This window comes from Tiliqua scincoides, chromosome 3 (genome assembly GCF_035046505.1).
Source record: "Tiliqua scincoides isolate rTilSci1 chromosome 3, rTilSci1.hap2, whole genome shotgun sequence".
In the NCBI taxonomy this organism is placed as follows: Eukaryota; Metazoa; Chordata; class Lepidosauria; order Squamata; family Scincidae; genus Tiliqua; species Tiliqua scincoides.
The window spans coordinates 202119927-202141740 of NC_089823.1; positions in this window are offsets into that span (position 1 = coordinate 202119927).

A 21814-nucleotide genomic window follows, 5' to 3' on the forward strand; every position below is an offset into this window, starting at 1 on the left:
GCACCCACATTAAAAATGTTCTTCTACATATCACAATTTCATATGTACAGCTATAAGCAGTCCTGAAGATTTCCATTCATTTTTAAAATGACTGCCAAGTGAATGGAGACAATATATATTGTACTCTATATTGTCTATACAATACAGACATCACAGTTGTTCCTTTTGTGATACAAGCATGAAAACTTGGAAGAAGTGTACCCAACAACATTCTAAGCAATCTCAGATGTGGAGCCAACACTAATTTTGATGAGCAGTGATTATTTTAGTGAACCTAAGTAGCAGTTTTTCTCATATATAGGTAATACTGCAAATATAGGCAGGATATCGTGCCTATTTTGTTGCTTTTTAGAGACAGAAAACTGTGGATTCTCCAAGTCATAGTGTAGCTTTTAACACACAAACATTGTTGTCATGTGATTATTAGGAGTTGGTCTTAGAAAGGCGTAACCTATATCTGAGTCTGCAGTCTAGGATGGTCATAATTGGCTCAAATATAAAGAACTTTGTGAAAAATTCCAATTGAACTTCCCCTTGCTGCCCAGCAAACCATTCTTGATATTCAGGAGAACTTTGGGCGTAGCCTCCAAAGCAGCCCATGAAGCCTTGATTAGGAAGAAAAACTAGGGAGACTGGGATGTGAATACAGAAGCCCAAGAGATCCTGACAAAGAATTGCTTTTTCAGTTCTGTTCCCCTCCCTGAAATGTAAATAGTAATTACTTACTTGTCATTTGTATATTCTCTCTATATAAAGAATGCTCTTTTGAAATACCAAGGGAACAAGACATTCAAATACACAATGCTTTGTTTACAGAATTGCAATGGGAGAAGACCCTGTGGTTTTGAATCCCAAAAGGTTTTAAGGTAGTTTTCTCTTCCACTCACATCATGCAGGTCTGCTTTGCACATGCTGTACACATGAGGTGGAAAAACTTTCTGTTTTAGGTAGAGCTCTGCCCATGGTCACAGTTGTCCTTTCAATTACACTTCATGATATGTGACACACAGCCTGCAGATGGTAACTGTTTAGTTTGACATTGAAGTCATCCTTATTCCTCCTACTTTGTATACTGCACACTCTGCAGTGAGCTGTCGAGAGTAGTTTCATGGGTTAAATGTGATCTCCCTTCTCACCAGAGGACAGGAGGTTGACGAGAGTAACAAAACAGTATATTTCAAGCTGGTATATGGTACAATATATTCTATCCATCCACTGAGTTTGTGGGACATCAGGAATTTGGTTGGGTATTTTACACTTAGGAAAATAGATGCTCCAGGAAACTGTACAACTTATTTAAGACCCTAAAAGGAATATAAGTGACACGGGAGGGACTTGCTGTAGCCCACTGTAAGCCCTATTTCCTGTCATGCCCCTTTTTTTCTGTTTTTAGAACAAAACTGACTTAACAGTCCAGTATACTGTCCTGGGGCCATCAGTCCACATTCACCCAATTCAGTCCACAGCACTAGCATAGGAATTATGAACAACTAAAGGGGAAGACCGAGATCCATGAAAGTATATTTATTTATTTTTTAAAAAGCAGAATACTAATGAAGGAAACCATACCATTAAGTACATCTGAGCAGAATGACTTGTGTCTCAGTAAGAAAACAAAATTAGCCAGTAGCTCTTAGTTCATAAGCAAGCTGAAAGGACTGCTCTTCCATAAAAAAGTTGAATGCCCTATTCCTATCCCCCACCAGCTTACATGATGCAGCAACACCAATGGAACATGCACTCCATCCTATGGAGGGGATGACCAGATGGCCTGGGAGAGGTAAGTAAAAAAATTTTTTTTACTTATTTTCCTGTAAGCCACCTGGCCACCAGCTACTTTTCTGGGAAATGTCCAAGATGCTTCCAGGGGTGTGTCGGGCTGGGAAAGCTGGGATAGGATCCTGGTGCGTGTGTGAACCACCCACAACCGTCTCCCCACCCTGACCAAACCAGCTGTGGCATGGCCTGAGTGAGTGACTAGAGTATGCCCTGCCATTTGTGCCAGTGGTCTCACAGTGCACAACAATGGTGTGCCTTCTACACACTGCAACTTCTTGCGTACTACACTGCAACTTACAGTGGCCAATTGCAGGATTCTGCATAAACCCGAGATTGGACTGGGTTGCCCTTCATGGAGCTTATTACAGGCACAGATTAGTTTTGTTACTTTGTCCATTAATGCCACTGTTCTTCTGAAGAACAGGCCTGACTTTCCCCTGGGGTGCTATTTCTAGTGTTGCTGCAAGCAACTAAACAGGAGAAACATATCAAAGCTCTTATGCACAGTGTGATGAAAATCACATTCAAAAATAAAGCATGTTTAGTTCCAACTTGGCTGCATAGTAGGAACAAAATACAATGTGTAATTTTATTGACTTCATTAAAGATTCATTTTAACACTCCCAGGGTCCTTGGGCCAACCACTGCATTCCTCCAGTGTAAAGGGTAAATAACTATCCCACTAGAACAGGGGTGTCCAAAGTTTTTGGCAGGAGGACCGCATTGTCTCTCTGACACTGTGTTGGGGGCCAGGGGGGGGGGAAGAATTAATTTACATTTAAAATTTGAATAAATTTACATAAGTTTACATAAATGAATATATTAAAGATGAACTTATATGAATGAATGAAGGTCTTGGAATAGCTCAAGGCCTATAAAAGGACTTGCACAAAGCAAGGCTGGCCTTTCCTTTGCTTCTGCTACTGCATCACAGATGTGAAACAACAAGCAGTGGAGGGAGCCCTCATCCCACAGCTAACATGAGAGGTCAAACAGTCGCCCTCACTCTGAGTGAGTGTGAGTCGCCCTCACTCTGGCCACTCTGCATCGGGCCACTCTGCTTCTGGGCTCCAACAAAGCTCCAGAAGGCCAGAGGCTCACTAGAAACTGGGGGCTCCCTGAGAGCCACATTGAGTGGCCTCGAGGGCCGCAAGTGGCCCCAGGGCCGGGGTTTGGGCACCCTTACTCTAGAAAGCAGACCTTGCACGCAGCTCAGAAGTGTCTGCTGTGTTGGCTTTCAGTCCTCTATACCCACAACAGAAACCAAAACTTAGAATTAGCATGGAGTATATGCCACCTGGAATTAGAAGTTTTTTGGACTTAGAAATACCATTCCAACAAAACATACCAACATTAAATATAAAGACAGTATATTAAATATTTATTTATTAAATAGAAAGACAACACCCTATGATGTACTGAGGAGCATAGAGCTCCACATGCACAAAGTTTTTACCATTTCCTTAAATATGGAAAAATCCTCATGTCATAAGGATGTATTATATAAATAAAGCATTAGGGAACATACTCTATCAGAGTAATTCTCTGCTTTGTTGTTCAACAGCTCCAGGATTATGCTGTTAAAAATAATACAGGGTGGATTCATTCTCTCTGCTGGCTCAATATCAGTGGAAGCTTCCAATCATATGAGAAAAGAAATTTTAGATGTTCCCAGAGGATACTTTAAAAAAAAAAAATCCAAATGAATTCAATACAGTCTGCCTTAAGCTAATTTCAGAATTTGGAAATATATCCAAGGTGGTCAAACAAAAATCACAATAGATAGAAAATGGGCTCAAGAAATTATTATGAAATCAGATGAAGGGAAAAATGGAACAGAATTGAGAAGGGATAGTTGTCAGCAACATTAAGCAAACTACGATCTTGAATATGGTCAAAGCATTACAGGTGTCACATGCACTACAGTGATGAACTATAGGCTACATATGAAGAATAGCAAATAGTTCCTCAGATACTAAACACCTACATGAGTGAAAGGCATTCCAGATCTTGGAAGGATGACCACATATCTAGTTCAGGAGGCTTTTAGCCGTTCAGATGCTTGTTCTACTCCTGTGATATTCCCTAGTGGAATTCTGTTTGGAATGCTGTAATCTAAGGAGCAGAGTAACTGCATGAACTTTTGGAGACGGGGGGGGGGGGTGTGTGAGAAGCAGCAGGCTCTTTCTGGATGCATTTCTCAAATGAACTTTAAGAAAGAATCATTATTTTGCTTCTTTAAATTGATGCTACAAGTCGGCATGTGCCGACCTCTTACATAATGAAGTCCAGGGATCCCTCTGCAGAGTCCCATTTCACCATCAGGGGGGTCCTTTCAATCTCTCGCTGGAGCCTTTTGCCAAGGATGGAGGTCAACTGTTTTCTAAAGTATTTGGTTCAGTCATCACTCACTCACTGCCTTTTCACAGGCAGGAGCAAAAAGGAGACAAGGAAAGAGGAAAAGAGTAGCACTGAGTAATGCTCAAAGTGCAGCAGAGACAAAAACAGAAAAAGGGAGGAAAGCAAAAAAGAGCTGGATGCTTTTGCGATGTAGTCAGAAGAATATAAGGAAATTTACCACTGCATGCTAATGCCTGAAATGTCAGGCAAGCAACTAAGGATTCTTTCTTTATCCTGAAGGCTTAAGAGGAAAATTAAGATTGTTAAACAGTAGATCTACAACATTCCTATTGATTAAAACATGTTCACTAAAAAGGTGCCCGCAATAAGCAAGCAGATTGCTTCAATTGTATTATTTTTAATACAAGTACTTACAGATTGCAGACGGCAAGCTTGCATCTTAAAAGAGGCACCCCCCTCTAAGCATCCCCCTTAAAAGAGGACATCCCCAGGGCCTAAAACTGATAGGACTCATTGATTGAGAGATCCTGAATTGAGTGACAATTCTGAATATAATTTTTTTTAATTTTCATACAGACACACACAACTAGATGTATTGATATGTATTGATTCACTGGATATATGTCCCCATTATTTCCCATCATAGGATGCAAGGAAGGATGCATGAGATTCCCAGGCCATCATGCAAAATGAAAAGAAAGGAGAACACCACATCTGCATGCTGGGGGAAAAGACCGGGTGTCTCTGTTGACTTTCAAGAACCAGGCAGCATCCGTATCCGTATCTGGTCATTCTGCATCAGGCCGTGCAGCTCAGTAGGTGCTTGCCTTGCCCACTTCCACCACCGTTACTCACAACAGAACCGACCTACTTGCTGTGCACAGAAAGGGCAGGAGCATCATTCTGAGACAGATCAGCTTATTGCAATATCTGAATGACAGTCTGCAGCTGAAAACGTCTGGATGAACTTCTTTGAAATTTTGGAGCATGCTCTAGTTTATACAATAGGAACTTAGGAAGCTGCCTTATACTGAGAGTGCAATCCTGGATCGCATTTAAGCCAGTACAAGTTTTTTGCGCTGGCTTCCAGGTGTCGTGAACATCAGTAAAGCAAGGACATGCGCTGGCCTCCCCATGCCAGAGTGAACCCCAGCAAAGGTAAGTTTGCACCGGGGCAGGGGTTTGGGAAGGGCAGGGGGAGGACATTTCATGGGTGTTCTGGGGTGGAACAAGGACAGGTGGGCAGGTCGTGCCAGGGGGGTGGGGTGGGACAAACCTCCAGCATATAGGCTGGATTCTAACCCCCCTCAAGAGCAGCCTGGCGTAACACCGGGCTGCTCAGACCTACACTACGGATTTAGCTGGTGCAGATCCAAGTAACCCCATTGTGGTGGCTGGGACAGTACTTGGGATAAGGGGAAAAATATTCCTTTGTCCTGAGTTGCGCCACAGTCACCTCCAACCCTGTACTGGATACAGCGCAGGCCGGCCGGCCTGCCTGCTCCAGTGCAGGTTAGGATTGGGCTGCCCATTGGTCTGTCTAGCTTAGTATTGACAACACTGACTGGTAGTGGCTTTCCTGGACTTCAGACAAGGGTCTGGGAGGACTGAACCTGAGACCTTCTGCATTCAAAGCATGTAATAACTACATTTATATAACACTTTTTGAGTATAACTACATTTATATAGCACTTTTTGAGTATGCAAAGAGGCTTCACATGTATTATCTTGTTTTACTTGCAACAACTCTGTAAGGCAGTGGTTTTCAAACTGGGGCGTCCCAACACCCCAGCCTGAAGGCCCTGGCCTCTGCCCCCTTAAGGGGTGGGGGCAGCGAGGAGGCAGCGATGCAATCCCCAGGATCGTATTGCGTAGGGGGGTTGCAGGGGCTGGGATGCACTCACCAGTCCCTACAGCAGCCGTCGTGCGGTGCGGGGAGCCCTGCGTGAGCATCTGCAGGGCTCCCCAGCTCGTCAGAAGTTAAAGTGGAGTGATTGTGCTCCACTTTCGGTTTTGTGGAGGTGGAGTGCAATAGCTCCACTTTCACTTTTGGAAGGCTGGGGAGCTCTGCAAACGCTCGCGCAGGGCTCCCTGCACCCCTGGAAGGCTGCTGCAGGGACTGGTGAGTGCATCCCTGTCCCTGCAGCCCCTTAGCCCCCCGCCCCCACCAAAGTGCAGTTCAAACTCTCCCTGAGAGTTTGAAAACTACTGCTTTAAGGTAAATATTTATTATTCTAGTCTGAGGCTGATAAGGAATACCTTGCCTAAGGCCACCTTGTTAGTTCATGGCAATGGTGACATTCAGATACATGAAGCCATCCTGATTCACAACTTATATCAGTTATGACCGTGGAACAGACATTCCCACTGACATAAAGGGCCAGATGGCAGCCATTTTGGAGCTGTTATTGCAAATGGCAGCGGTGTCAGCAACTTGATTGACACTACTGGCCACATGTAGGAGTACAGTTAAGTCAGCACAGGGGGCTGGTGTGGATGGGAGGCGGAACAGGAGAAGGAGAGGTGAATCCTGGCAGTAGCAACATGTGCTGAAATCGTGTTCCCATTCCCTCTCCTCTTCCTTCTCCCTTACTCTCCTTGGACTTATGCCAGCAAACTAGCTGAAGTAGTTTCAAAGAGACCAATTGAGGAAGTGAAGGTTGAAAAGTTACCTTACCTTGAACTGGCCTCCAAGACTCTCTCCTCCCCCCACTTCAGGATACAGCATAGCATTGTCCCTGGGGAAATTAGTTAGGATTGGGCTCTCAATCTCTTACACCTCAATGGTACGCATGTTTACTGAGAAGTTCAACTTCGTCCAATGGTGGGACATAGTCTCAGATTAGTGCATGCAGGGATGCAGCCTTAGCCATTATACCGGCTTTCCAAAGAGCAGAGCTGCAAAATTTCACTGATGAAAATACAAAAAAAAAAAGTGACTAGAGAAGTGGCAATGGTGGTAATAACATCAGATTAAACCTTCAGAGGTTCACAGAGGTCAAGGTGTCAGAAACACAAGTGCTATAAGGAGAATAACATGCTATAAAAAATAACAGTTGTTATGTGTTCCTGCCCTCCCACCCTCACTCCATACTACTACTTGCTGCTTCTGGAAGCAAGAAGGCACAAAAAAGACACCATCCTATACGCACTGTCCTAGGAGTAAGCCCCATTGAACACAATAGGACTTACTTCTGAGTATCCATACATAGGATTGCTCTGACAATGTAATGATGGGTGCAATCCTAACCAACTTTCCAACACTGGCATAGCTGTGCCAGTGGGGCAAGTGCTGCATCCTGCAGTTGGAGGGCAGTCATGGAGGCCTCCTCAAGGTAAGGCAATGTTTGTTCCCTTGCCTCGGAATTTCATTGCCCTTACCTCGGTGCAGCAAAGTTGGTTAGGATTGCAGTTGATGTCACCTAGTCTTGAAGGGCTTAAATGTACATGCATTTGCTCTATCTGGAAGATGAAAGGTAAGGGCAGAATATTTTAAACATCTGATGCGCAAGCTAAATAGCAAGGAAGTGCAAATTGTACGCTCATTTGCTCTTACTTGAAGTGAGATTGGAGGCAAGAGTTAAATCACAAGGGTTAGGAATGAACCAACTCTAAATTAACATATTTATATTTTGAAAGGGTAAGGAGGTGCAAATGACTTGTAAAACCCTGTTAGAAAATTCTGCATTTCTTGCAAGGGAGTAAGTTTTTACAAGCCCTATAATTACCAGTGGTATTAAGAGTAAATCCACTTAGCAAATGTAAATACTGAAGAAGCTAAACATATATGGTACCAATTAGCTAACATCAGAAAGCTTGATTAAAAAAAAAAGTCATTTCATTACTGTGGTTTTTGCTTTGCTTGAAGGTTTTGTTCAGGGAAATAACTAGACTAGAGAGAGCTGGAACAATACCTCAGTCTACTTATCTTCAGGACTTAAGACTGAGGCCCACCTGTGCTTTGGGTCATCAGCATGCAAAAGCACTTCTTGGATGGAGGAAAGAAAGAGGCCCTAATAATATCTACAAACCACCCCCAACACTCCCAACTCTATCTGATGTTAGCTGCATCCTGTCTCTTTGTAGTCTTATAAAAACTGTAGATAAGGAGGCCATCACAAAACGTAAGGGATCCAGCAGCCTTCTGCCTCTCCTGTAAACAGCCACTTTGGGTTGTTTTTTTGGTCACTGAATAAAATGCCTAAATTTGATGACGTCAGCTATTGTATATGAAATAGGCTTTTGTCGTGCAACAGTATATTTGATAGCTTTTAATGTGCCACCAGACTCCTGATATGTGACTGATTACATATGAGCAACTTACTAGACAATGATGTTTTAACGCCTTTAAAACTCTGCTAGTATGGTGGGTGCATAAGTACGGGTCCAATCCTAAAGTCCAAAGCCCTTTACAGCTGCGCAAAAATTGGGTTACTGTTGTACATTTCCGGGCTGCTGGTGCAACTGGGCAGTGGTGTGGCATGCATAGCAGCAATTCCTAGAAGCTCTGCTGCTTCTGGTAAGTCGGTGGCAGGGGCACTTCATGGATGGAGAGGTGGAGAGGAGGGTGCAGTCAGGGGAGGGAAGGGATGGATCCTGACTGCAGTGCCTTGAATCCATCCCACCCCCTTTCTTCTTCAGACTATATAGCTGGCAGGGGTTCAAGGAGACCCATAGGTCACCAGGTAGCCTATGGAGAGATAAGGGAAAAATATATTTCCTTACCTCTCCCAAGTCTCCTGGTTGCCCCCCCCCCCCAACTTTGGATGCAGTGTGTGCCACATTGTGTTGCCAACAGTGGGGGATAGAGAGTTAGCATTTGTAAGTTAGCATTCATATAATGCATTGATCTTCCAAATGCATGTGCATGCAGAATTTCATGCAGTCAGAAGCGTTGCATGCATGGGAGGGGTGAAGGTTGTGAGCCACCCTATTGTTTGTATGAGACACGCAGGCACACATTATGAAATAATTATGTTGCTCTCTTCAGAAAGAAGTGAATGGTGAAAAGCAAAGCAAAACAAAAAACAAAACCTTAACGGATCGGAGCAGAAATGCAGAGTCTTGCCAGCCAAGAAGTAACAGCACATTGCCTAACACAGTGCTTCATCGTCAGCCCAAGTGTGAGTCTGGGATCCATTTCAAAAAGGTTGTTTCTGAATACCATAAACATGAAAGCGACAATTTCCTTAATGCCAGCAATACAACGCAATACATATCCTCCCCAATGTCGACATGGCATGTAATCGAGAAAAAAATATAACACTGGAAAAGCTCTCCGTGCGCTGTTATGAAATGTGAGAATGGCAGTTGCAGAGTGTTACATTTTTGTTGTGTGGTGCTTAAGTGAATGCTTACAAAATAAAAGCCCGTGGCAACTGAGATCACATGGCCAGATGGCGGTGCGTTTGGTGCGTGCTTTTCAACAGTTGTCCTAGGCGAGGTTACTGCTGAAAGATTACTAGGATGCCTCTGTGTGCAACATGATGCATATAACACCATTTTTATTAGCTTTTTGATGGCAGGATGCTGTCCGCCTTACTAGGTTACTGAATCTGACAACTTAACTAGCGTAAATTGAAATCTGAAAATACTGAAGAGCTCACTGTTGGGGATTGACTTGCGGTATGTGCTAACTCATGCTATCTAAATCCAAAGCGTGTCCTTTTATAGGCTGTGGGTTATATTTTGAGGTTAATTTTTCAAAATGCTTTGGGTGGAGCAGGCCACAAGACCTCATAGAAATGGCAGTCAGCCTGCTGGTTCCCACATGAAGCATACCCATTTTCTTTTGCCACATGCTCGAGGGTATCCGTTAGCTTCCTGTTAGACCAAAGGAGACCCAACAGAAGATAATGCTGATTTAAAGCATTCAGGGACAATATCCAGTGGCATCACTAGGGTTTGTGTCACCCGGTGCGGGAGGCCAGCGCGTCACCTCCATGCAGTGGGCGGGGCAACACCCCAGGTGGTGGGTGTGGTGATCTACCATCGCCCCGCCCCCACTGGTTTTTTTGGCTGTACCTGTTGATAGAATAAAGATATTTCAACGCAGTTTGTTTCATTGCATTCTGCATGAAATTACACATTGATTGTTATATAACTTGACGGTATTATTTTTGCAAACTGTGATTTTGGTCACTAGTGGTGTCACCTGCCCCCAGGGTGTCAACTTACTAACACCTTATTGGAGCAGTTCTCAAGCATTTAGCACTGGGACCCACTTTTTAGAATGACAATCTGTCCAGGACCCATCATAAAGCAAATTAAAATAAATAATTATAAATAAATTAAAGTAAAATAAATAAATAAGGGAAAACCAGCCCTGTTCCACCAGGTGAATTTTCTCTGTAGCCTGCCTGCAATAGCGCACACCCCCCCCCCAAAAAAAAAAAGCATCAGTAAGATTTTCACCTCTACCCAGTACCCAGTTCAATTTAAGTTCTTATATTTCAGGCTTATCACTATCAGGACCCACCTTGCTTTACAAGTCTGAGAGTCCAATCCTATGCCTGTCTACTCAGAAATAAGTCCCATTATAGTCAGTGGGGCTTACTCCCAGGAAAGTGTGGATAGGATTGCAGCCTAAAGCAAAAAGATTCACCTTATCCTGTCAAGCCTCTGTTTCATTCTTTTTATTGGGGGGGGGGGGGGGGCTGACTTCTTGAGCATTTGTTGAACTCCATTTGCATCAAATCAGGACCATTCTGGTGGCCTCACATTTCCCTTTGCCTAAACGGCCCAGGAGCCAAGGCACATTTGCTTACTTGCGAGTAAACGCGACCGTGTGGCTTAGTTTCATTTTCCATAGGGCTCAATACATTCACCAACTTGGAGGGAGGGACTTCCTTCTCGGGTGTTTTTGGGGTGCTACATTCATTGAATCAGGACCATTCTGGGGTTGTTGGATTCCTCTCAGCCTGCTCTTTCAGACAGACTAAGGCACGTTCGCCTACTCATGAGTAAACACACAATACGACTCAGTTTCACTTTCCATTGGGCTCCATGCATTTTTTGTTTTCCGGTTGTTTGCCAATAACTTTTGTTAGTAAGCAGATATTTCACTCCTGTTTTTTGCATTGCATTCAGCTGGAAATTCCACCTCCAACAGTATATAACATGATGGTGATACTCCTAACCACCACAATTTTAGCGCATCACCCTCCCAGTGTGTGTCACCCCCCCTTGCGCATCACCCGGTGCGGCCTGCACCCCCTGCACCCCTCTAGCGACGCCACTGACAATATCACCCCCCCCCCCCAATTCCTTGCTTCCTGTCAGATACTGTCATGTTTCTATTCACACAATGATACAATGAGCTTCAGAAATAAAAGCAAACAAATTCCCAGGTACTGTTTCAGTACCTGAAAAAATACCTAAACAATAATGCAGGCTCTGGTTCCACTCTACTTTTTATTAGCTCTTATTGGCAGAAACCACTGTATGTGATTGCCTAAATGAGTCCTCCTAATCCTCTTTCCCATGCACTTCCTGACCCTTGGATAGAGGAACTATCCAAAGATATACTTGGAACTCAAATATCAGAAACAAGTTAGATTTCCATGTGTTCAGAGCCAATTATACCCAAGGATATTTTCTAATACAGTGTTTCTCAAACTGTGGGTCGGGACCCACTAGGTGGGTCCCCATTCATTTCAATATTTTATTTTTAATATATTAGACTTGATGCTACCACGGTATGTGACTGCATTTCCGGAAATGTTACAGACCTGTACTTTTAACAAGCTACTATGTATATTCTGTTAACAATGATAGTAAATGGGACTTATGCCTAGGTAAGTATGGGTAGGATTGCAGCCTAGGATTGTTAAAATGTTCCTGCTTGATGATGATGATGATGATGATGATGAAATACCTGTATTATTATTACAGGTATTTATATACCACCTTTCTTGTTCGTCAGATTTCTCCTCAGACTTTAATTCAAGGTGGTTTACATAGGCAGGCTGTTCTAAATCCCCGTACGGATTTTCACAATTGAAGAAAGGTTCTATCTTTCAAGAACCACAACATTTCAGAATGATCTTTCTGATCTGGTATCACATTCTGGCCTCCAGTTTCTTCCCACGCAGGCTGACAAGCAGCTCCTTCATCTCTCACTTGAAGGGCGGCCAAAGAGCAGGTGGAATAACTTGGCTCGGCTTGTCAGTTGCTTCAAGGTCTCGCCATTCATGGTGCTTGTGGCCTCGAACTGGTGACCTTCGGATGTTATCTTCAGGCAAATGGAGGCTCTACTTCGGCTGGTGCGCCAGCTGCAGCCATACTTGGATCGTGCAGACCTGGCCACGGTGATCCATGCCACGGTGACATCAAGATTAGATTATTGTAACATGCTTTATGTGGGGCTGCCCCTGAAGACGGTTCAGAAACTGCAATTAGTGCAGAATGCGGTGGCCCGTGTGGTCACTGGAGCTAGGCGGTTTGACTCGGTCAGTCCGCCTCTCCAGGGGCTACATTGGCTGCCCATTCGTTTCCAGGCCCAATTCAAGGTGCTGGTTTTGACCTTTAAAGCCCTATACTGCTCTGGGCCAGGGTATCTTAGAGATTGCCTACTTCCGTACAATCCGGCTCGTCCTCTTAGGTCATCAGAGAAGGCCTTTTTATAAGTGCCGCCGCCTAAGGAGGTACGTGGGGTGGCAGCAAGAAATAGGGCCTTCTCAGTAGTGGCACCAACATTATGGAAGTCCCTTCCCCTTGACTTAAGAATGGCTCCCTCTCTTGAGACTTTTCGGTGAGGCCTGAAGACCCTTGTGTTTAAACAAGCCTTCTGAGTTCATGGCCTTTTTAACATCTTTTCTACATCTTTTAGTATTTTTTACAGGCCTGATTCCTTTAGGATCTGCTGCTCTATGCTCTTTTTTACCTGACTCTTTATCTGACTACTGTTTTTATGATATCTGTCAATGTGTTAATATGCTTTTATCTGTTTGTTAAATTATGTTTTAATTTGTTTTTCACCTGTTGTAAGCCGCCTTGGGTCCCTTTGGGGAGAAGGGTGGGGTATAAATAAAGTTATTATTATTATTATTATTATTATTATTATTATTACTACCCACTAGACCAGACGTCCTGCCTTGATGATGTCACTTCCTGTCATGACCACTTCCGGTGGGTCCTGACAGATTCTCATTCTAAAAAGTGGGTCCCAGTGCTAAATGTGAGAGAACCACTGTTCTAATATGACCAAACAGAAGCTGCCACAGGATCACATGATAGTCACAAAATGTCAATCGAATGGAACTAGTGCTGCCAAAATCCAGTCCTCAAACTGGATTATGATTTTTCAAAATGGGGTGCCTCCAAAACCTTTCACCTCCAAAACAGGTGAAAGGATATTGCTTCCACAGAACTATAAACAAGGCTGAAGGTATGAGAGTAATGATCAGTTGCAACTTCCATGAAGATAGAGTACAGGAATCTGGAAGGAATTCTCAAAGTGTACACACCATGGTGAGGTTGCTGGTTTCTACCCTTTGGGCTAATAGAATACAAATAGTTTGTGGTGGTGAGATCTTGTCACCTCTTGGGGGCTCATGAGAGATTCTGAATCTCATTGAAAAACATATGTGAAAAATCCAGATTTTTTTTTTTTAAATCTGGGGAAAAGGCAGAAGATACCTACCATCTGTCCTGGTAATTACCCTTGTCCACCTCGCTCCTCAACTTGTCTCCTACCTTCTTTCTGCTGGTCATTACACTGCTCACAGAATTAGCATCATTTCTGGAAGTCCAAAGGACCACTAGATTGACAACTGCAGACAATGCTCAAATTCCAGGTGGGCTGCCTCCCTTTTTTTTTTTTTTTTTTTTTTTTGATATTCCCTTTGTTCAGGGATGTAGTCAAAGGTGGAGCAGGCATAATGCAGGCCCTGGACTTGTATAGTATGAGAGGTGATTTCATCAGCAAGAATGCTCAGGTAATTGTGGTGTGCTTTTCTTTCTTTTTTCCTCAGATGCCCTGGGATAAGAAGAAGCATCAGGTTCTGCAGGATGCAAACTGAGAAATTTGCCTAGGGGCATTGATGTCAATCTACCCTGCTTCTAGATGCAGTGGATAATGGATGAGGAGGGGAGGAAAGAAAAAGGCCTGATGGAAGGAGAGGAAAAAGTAAGGCTGGCCCTAGCTAGGAGAGTGGGAACTTGCTGCATTTTCTTGGATGAGTGCCCCTAAGAGGAACAGGTGGTGAAAGTCAATGGTCCCTTGTTATCTGGTGTGCTCCCTGGGGCATTTGGTGGGCTGCTGTGAGATACAGGAAGCTGGGCTAGATGGGCCTATGGCCTGATCCAGTGGGGCTGTTCTGATGTATGCCTTAGTAAACATGCAAGGGACTGAACTCTAATATGCCTCTTATATTTATTTGGGCTTTTTAAAATCCCACCTTTCCATTTCTATACATTGGTTCTAAACAACTGCAACCCATTCCAAGAGTTTAGAATGAAGCAAGTGGTGTTATATAATGAGTTTCAACTTTGAAAGAAATGGCAGAAGAAAACACACTAATGAAGAAATGAAAAGTTGATTTTTGTTGTACAGTGTTCGTTGTACATGGCTACAAGGAGTGTCATGCAATCCAAAATTTACCAAAATATACTCATGCCACTCCTACAATCCAGAGTTTATCAAAATATACTCCTGATACAATTTTCAGAAGGCTACAAGGCGCATGTTCAGCTAAAATTGGAAGGAGTCAGGGGACAGAGCCTGTGGATTTCATAATCATCTCAGTCCTCAAAAAGTAAATCCTCTAAAAACTTTTTCTTTGTATAATTTCTAGTAAGAACCTGTGAGAACTTTTGACCACACATCATTGCTTGAGGAGGATCATTACCTTGTTATACTGCTCTGAGTAGCACAATCTAGTCCAGCATTTCTCAAAGTGTGTTCCTAGAAGTCCTGGGATTCCCTGAGACCCCCTCCTTCTTCCACCTCCCCTGTTTGTGGGTCTCATTCCCCTCTTGTTCTGGCTCTTTGCCAGTATTCAAGGTTGGGCTCGTTGCTGCATCCCTGCATGCATATGCAGGTGCTCTGGCACTCTGCATGTGCCAGCGGGACTCCCAGAGACTCCTTTTAGGAGTGTAAAGGACTCTAGAAATGTATGAGAACCACTGATCTAGTCCATTTATAACAATTCCCCTGGATTAAGATGATTGTAAAGGAATATGAAGGGGAAAAACCCCACCACTGATTAAGAAAATATATCCAGAAAACAATATTTTTAAAGGTATCAGTTAGACACATTTAAAAAACCTTAAAAACACTAAACTCTTTTGCAGCCTTAAAAGGGATCATTGAATTCCAAATATCTTGGTAAAAGGACAGGATTAGGTATACTGTATTTAATCCGGTTTGCAAGGCAAAGCTTGAAATCTAATTGAATATGAACAAAAGTTTAAGCAATTATTTAAAATGTGACAAACTAAGCTATGATTTCATTTGAAGAAAAAGATGTGGATAGTACAATAGTACATTAAATTTCAGGCTTTTGACTATGAAAGAAAGCAGAAGTGCTGTGTTTTTGCCCTATTAAGTACTGTACATTTTTACAGAAGAGTTATTTTTGGGGAAACATCCTGAGGGCATCCGTTTAATTTCATACCTGCTATTTGATACTTTACCTAATTTTTTCTCCATTTGCCTCTTCCCCCTCTTCTTTGTTCAGCGATGGTGCGACAGGTACAACAGGGGGATATTAGGATGATATCCTAGTTAGTATGTTAGGATGAAGCTTTTTTAAAGTACTCTCATCTTTTTAGTCCTGAATCTATCATACTTTAAACAGCTTTCTTGTACTGATACCATGTTTCTGATGGATTGCTTTCTCTTTTCAGTTAATTGTATTGAAACATGTTCCAAGAAAGGGCAGAAAGGTTAGGGGTATAAGAGAAGGGAAAGTTTTCATCTTGTATCAAACGCTTTTCTCAACAAAATGTAAATATCAAAACAGTGGTGTAGGAAACAGTGCAGCTGCATTACAATTAAAAATAAAAATAAACCGTTACTCATATTTGTACGTATGTGAAAGTATTGCAAAAGCATTTCCAAACAAGGGCTGAATTTCAAAGACCTATTTATTATCATGTAAACAGTTTGTGATAACCCAGTGGAATTATTTTTTCCTCTTCATCCATATGGATGGATGAATGAAGGAAACTTCAACCATTTCACAAGCAGTTTGTCATTGTGGGGAGAAGGGGGGGTTCTGCTCAAGAAATGCAAGCAGAACAGTCCACCAGTTACAAGCATAGTGGTCTACCAGTCTGATCCTGCCCAGGTTGAAGTTTCCCAAGGGTTACACAGATGTGCTTTCTGATACCAAAAGCTTAGTTCAAGAATTGCTGCTGACATGCTGAATCCACAGAATGAAATGCAACGTCTAAGAACACAGCTTAGCATTTTTTGGAGCCAGTTTGGTGGAAATGTAGAAACCACATAAACCAAAAACACAGAGACCAATTGGGTAGCAATGAAAACGTATGATCAAATGCGACATTACCAATTGATAAATACCTGATCACATTAGTTACAATGACTGAATATTAAAACATGCACATGGATAATATTTCATCAAGCTCATCAAGCATTTCATCAAATAAGTGTTCCAAAGTCTTAATAGCAAACACACCTGTTATTTGACAGTTGGGTGTTTACAGCATTTACCTTGGAGACAAATGGTTGAGGCACTGATTGGCAGCTCTCTGTATGGGCCACCCCCTCCGATAGTCCACTTGTTCTTTTATATATCACTTCTATGACATTCTTATAGCCGGGTCTAGGTCACCCAAATATTAGTTGATTAACTCTCAATGTGTTTTCGACTGCAATCCAATATGCACTTACCTGGGAGTAAGTTCCATTGAGGTCCATTGAGGTCAGTGGTACTTACTTTTGAATAGACCAGCATAAGTTTGCACTGTTAACTACTGGTTTCTTGATTAATTCTTTGAAATTAGGTTTGTTTCCCTTTAACCAATGCTTCAATAGGTGTCCTTAAAAATATTGACTGAAGATAAGATGAGATTTAACAAACAAGCTACTAAGTATTGTCAGTCCATCCTTGTATTTTCTGTCTATTTATTCCCTATTATAACATATGAGAACTAAAATATCCTCAAAAGATAAACAAGTTTGCCCTTAACTCTCAGTCCCTCAGAATAAAATTCACTTTCACCAATGAAAAGTGGCCTCCTGGGTTAACGTACAGGCTGTTTTCACAGAGGTCACCAGGAAGAAAAAGTACAAGAAAAAGCACTTGACAGAATGGTAGAGTCACCAGATAAAAAGGGGAACAGAGTGCCTATACCTTTAACTATTGTATAGAAGCGGGAATTTGGGCAGGTGCAGTTCAACATGAAAGGGTTTTAAAAGCAGCATCTTCCCAAATTCCCACTTTGTACAATGGTGTAGAAGAACCTGTGGTTCTCAAACTTTTTACAGGCCCTAGAGTTTGCTGCCTGATTCATAAATGCCAAGGGATATGGCTTTAATAATGATTGAGCAGCAGTGTTCCCAAATAGCAGCTTGATTAACCCTTGATGCACATAGCCTAAACTGCCCCATCAGTTTTGAGAACCCCCAAACACTGGGTCATGACCCACTGGTGGGTTGCAAACTCACAGATTGAAAACTGCTGCACTACACCATCCTGGCTCTCTGGGTTGCAGGTCATAGGTGATTATTTCTGAGGAGCCCTTTTATTGCTCTTGCTCTCTCTCTCAAAAATAATACAACAAATGCTTGTTGTGTAAAACTGACTGGTTGTTTTGTTGCTGATATATCTGAGCTACAGGTTTAATAATCAGGCATGCTATAGAAAGGAAGAAAAAACAACACATAAACATCCTCTAACAATTAGAAGACTGAAACTACCTGATAGAGCTCTGTGTGAAACTGAAATTGTTTTACTCTTTGTTTCATAAGAAAGGAATTCAACATGCAGACCAGTCAGTCATTAATTTCAAGGTATTCAATTTTCTCTCCTTTTTTCCTTTTGCTTTTTGAAAGGAAAAAAAAACACAACTGGCTTTCATTATATTTAGCTGCCACTTTAAGAAAATTTAATCAGTTTAAACTGTTTAGTCTTTTTCCCTGATGAAAATCGTAAGTCAAATTCAAATTTGAACCAGTTTAAACTGCAGCTCCTGTCAGCACCTTTGTTTATGTTACCAATATAAGGCATGAAACTGACTGAAATAAAGGTAATGATAAAATGCCTTTAGTATATAACATTAACACAAGTCTCACACAGAAATTTAAGGTGGAAGATTGTCAGTGAATTTGATGCATACCTATATGTACAGGTGGGAGAGGAATGGGAGTGGTGGAGTCCTGCTCCACCATATCCTGTCCTCCATGTCAGGTTTTTCAGCCCGACATGGTGGTTCTCAAGTCTGCACTGACAAAGTAGCTGGCGCAGACTTGAGAAGACCCATTGTGGGGCGTGGGGCTTTCTGCAGGAGAAGAGGTCAAGAGAAGAAGTTCCCTTCCCCTGAGAAGATCTCTGGCGGCCCCGACAGTGCCACTGGATACAGCGGTCGCCATTTGGGAGCCAATGCACCCAGCAGCTCCGCAAGGGATAAGATTGGGCTGCGAGTCCCCTCCTTTACAGAACCGCAGCTCCAAAACGTATTTGGGGAGGTAAAGTGACTATTAAATCCTCTTAGATCTGTACACTACGTACAGCCTTAGAAAAAGGTTGTCAAAAGCCTTGGGGATCATGTCCGTGGGGATCTTAGTGGGATTTAATGGGACATCCACTAAAATTGAGTGTTGGGAGAGTTAGGACAGACAAAAGAAAATATTGCTTTACTCAGCATGTGGTCGGTCTGTGGAACTCCTTGCCGCAGGATGTGGTGAGGGTATCTGGCCTGGATGCCTTTAAAAGGGGATTGGACAACTTTCTGGAGGAAAAATCCATTACGGGTTACAAGCCATGATGTGTATGTGCAACCTCCTGATTTTAGAAATGGGCAATGCCAGATGCAAGGGAGGGCACCAGGATGCAGGTCTCCTGCTATCTGGTGTGCTCCCTGGGGCATTTGGTGGGCCACTGTGAGATACAGGAAGTTGGACTAGGTGGGCCTATGGCCTGATCCAGCGGGGTTGTTCTTATGTTCTTGTCTTGGCCGTGTCATGGAAATAATCAATTTGTCGGGCAGCCCAATCCTGAGCTGCCTGGAGCTGCAGGACCCGGCAGCTCCACAAAGGGCTCCTGCCAGATCCAGAGCCTCCCACACTACTGTGGGAGGCTCCTTGGGAGAAGGGAACATTCGTCCCCTTCCCTGAGTAAGGGAAGCAGTCCCGCAATGGGACTACTCACTTTAGCGGCGACTGTTTGGTCGCCACTAAAGTGAAGGAGTTTGTGTAGGGCAAGCAGCCCTGCCCGAGCGCCCTGGATCCTGCAGAGCTCGGCTCCGCGGATCCGCCTCTCCCCTGCCCCTGGGAACGCCCCCGACCACGCCTCCGCCCTCCCCGGATTGCCTTCCTCACGCCCCTGGGAACGCCCTCATTCCCTGTTCCGCAGCCCAGTGGTCGCAGGCACCACCGAGCTGCGGAACGTGGGCACCTGCTGGGCGGTGGCTCAGCACCAGCCGGAGCTGAGCCACCTCCGGCAGGAGCCCAGCGGTAAGCCCTGCAAACGTGCCTTACAGCACATTTGCAACTGTGGTCCGCGCTGCGGGGGTGCTGCACGAACCACAGGACTGGGCTCCAAGCCTGCAAAAGGTTGTCCCAGTTCCACCTGTCAACAAGCAATACAAGTGCAATTAATCTTTTTCGCTTTATTGAGTTTGGTGGACAGGTCTGTAGGCATATTTTGCTGACTGTACTCATCGGAATTTTTTTTTTTCTAAATAGACATGCCAATCCAGTCATCCAGTGTGAAAGAAAAATTATGAATAATTTTTTTAAGGAGACAAAATCAACTCATGATTTTTTTACTGAGTTCCTAAGCTAAGAAAATGCATTAAAATTATTTATTGGTGATTACTACCCATGCCTTTTCTCATTTCCTCATCATACATTGACTCTAATCCAGTCACAAATCACAAGAGACTACAAAGGCTTTACAGGCTGCACTTCCAAGGCATCAGAAGTTACAGATTCCTGTTGGCAACTTCACATGAACTGAAAGTGGTCCAGACTTCTTAATTATGTAAGTTTCTGTACACTTGAAAGGTGAGGCTTTTCAACTTCTTGAAAAAAAGTGGGATTTTGGTCTCCAAATGCATCACTTACAGTATTTGGAAGAGAATTTCACAGGGCCAAGCATCTCACTTCTTTTTACTATTTTACAGATAAATTGAATTTGTGGTCAATGTCTACAATACATTTTGTAGCACACCATCATGAGTGTCCCTGATGATTCAAGGTTATAGATCGTAGTCCCTGTCATATGATCAGTTCTCATTCTTCATGACTCCATCTCATTTGCTTCAGCCAGACAGTGATATGGAACAAATATATTAACTGCCAAGTTTCTTGGAAAGGATGAGAAGGCAAGCCCATGGAATGTCAATGAGATCCAAATTCCAGCATGGAAGACTGTGTCCCTGGTGCCTCCTGTTATCAGTCATGAATCCACCCTTATTTAGATTCACATGGAACTGTGGTTCTGGTTCTTTACTGTGAACCTGACCTGCCCCAGCTGCAATTCACTTATCTATATTTGATTTCACTCTCTTTTTTCCACCACGATCTTCAGCACTAACATTTTAATTGCTTGGAAAGACTGAGTTGTTTTGGTGCGGTCAAACCACAAAGGCGACATTTATCACAGCCTGTTACACAGCGAACTGGTTCAGTTCTCACCATAAGGAACTGTTATTCCCATCAGTGACATTTTGTTCTGAAAACAAGGCTACTGATTTGGCGAAAGAAAACAAAACTGCCTCTCTCATTTAGAGATAGCTCCTAGACGCTCATTTCCACTCTTTTCTAACAAACAGGGAGCTACCAGTGGGCCAAGGATACTATGCCATTCTTGGGGGATCATGCAACTGATATAAGGACTCACTCCGAATAAATAAGTCAAAGAAAGCTCCTTCATTAACATCTGGTTTTTTCATGAATAAAAAAAGAACTTTATGATCTTTTCATTAAAAAGAAAACCACACACAATATGATCCATATTTATGTTAAGGCTACTGTAAAATTTAAATAGGGTTTAACAATACCACTCCCACATTTTAAAAAAAAAGATGATGCTAATGTTTAGACTAGAGCTTGGAGAAGGAGAGGTAAAAGTTAGAATTTTCTCCCCCTACCCAAAAAAAAAAAAAAAGATTCTTATATGGGGTAACCCATCTTAAAGCCTACTGAGACAATCATCTCTGGCAGTAGATTGCTGCTTCTGGAAAAGGAAGCAGGGATTGGGAAGAAAGAGTGGTGAGCTAGAGTGTCAAAGGCTTCCTTTTCTAATCCAGGAAGAAGCAGAGGCTGGTACATCATCAGGTATAGGAGGGGACAGGCATTGGGAGGTTTTGAGACTAATTAAGTTAGGACTAACCAAGGATCATCAATAACAACAATAATTCTCTCTCTCTCTCTCTCTCACACACACACACACACACACACACACACACACACACACCATGACTTGCTTTCAGGTTTTACAGAACTTCTCAGGTTCCGTATTAAACAAACAAACATATGAAG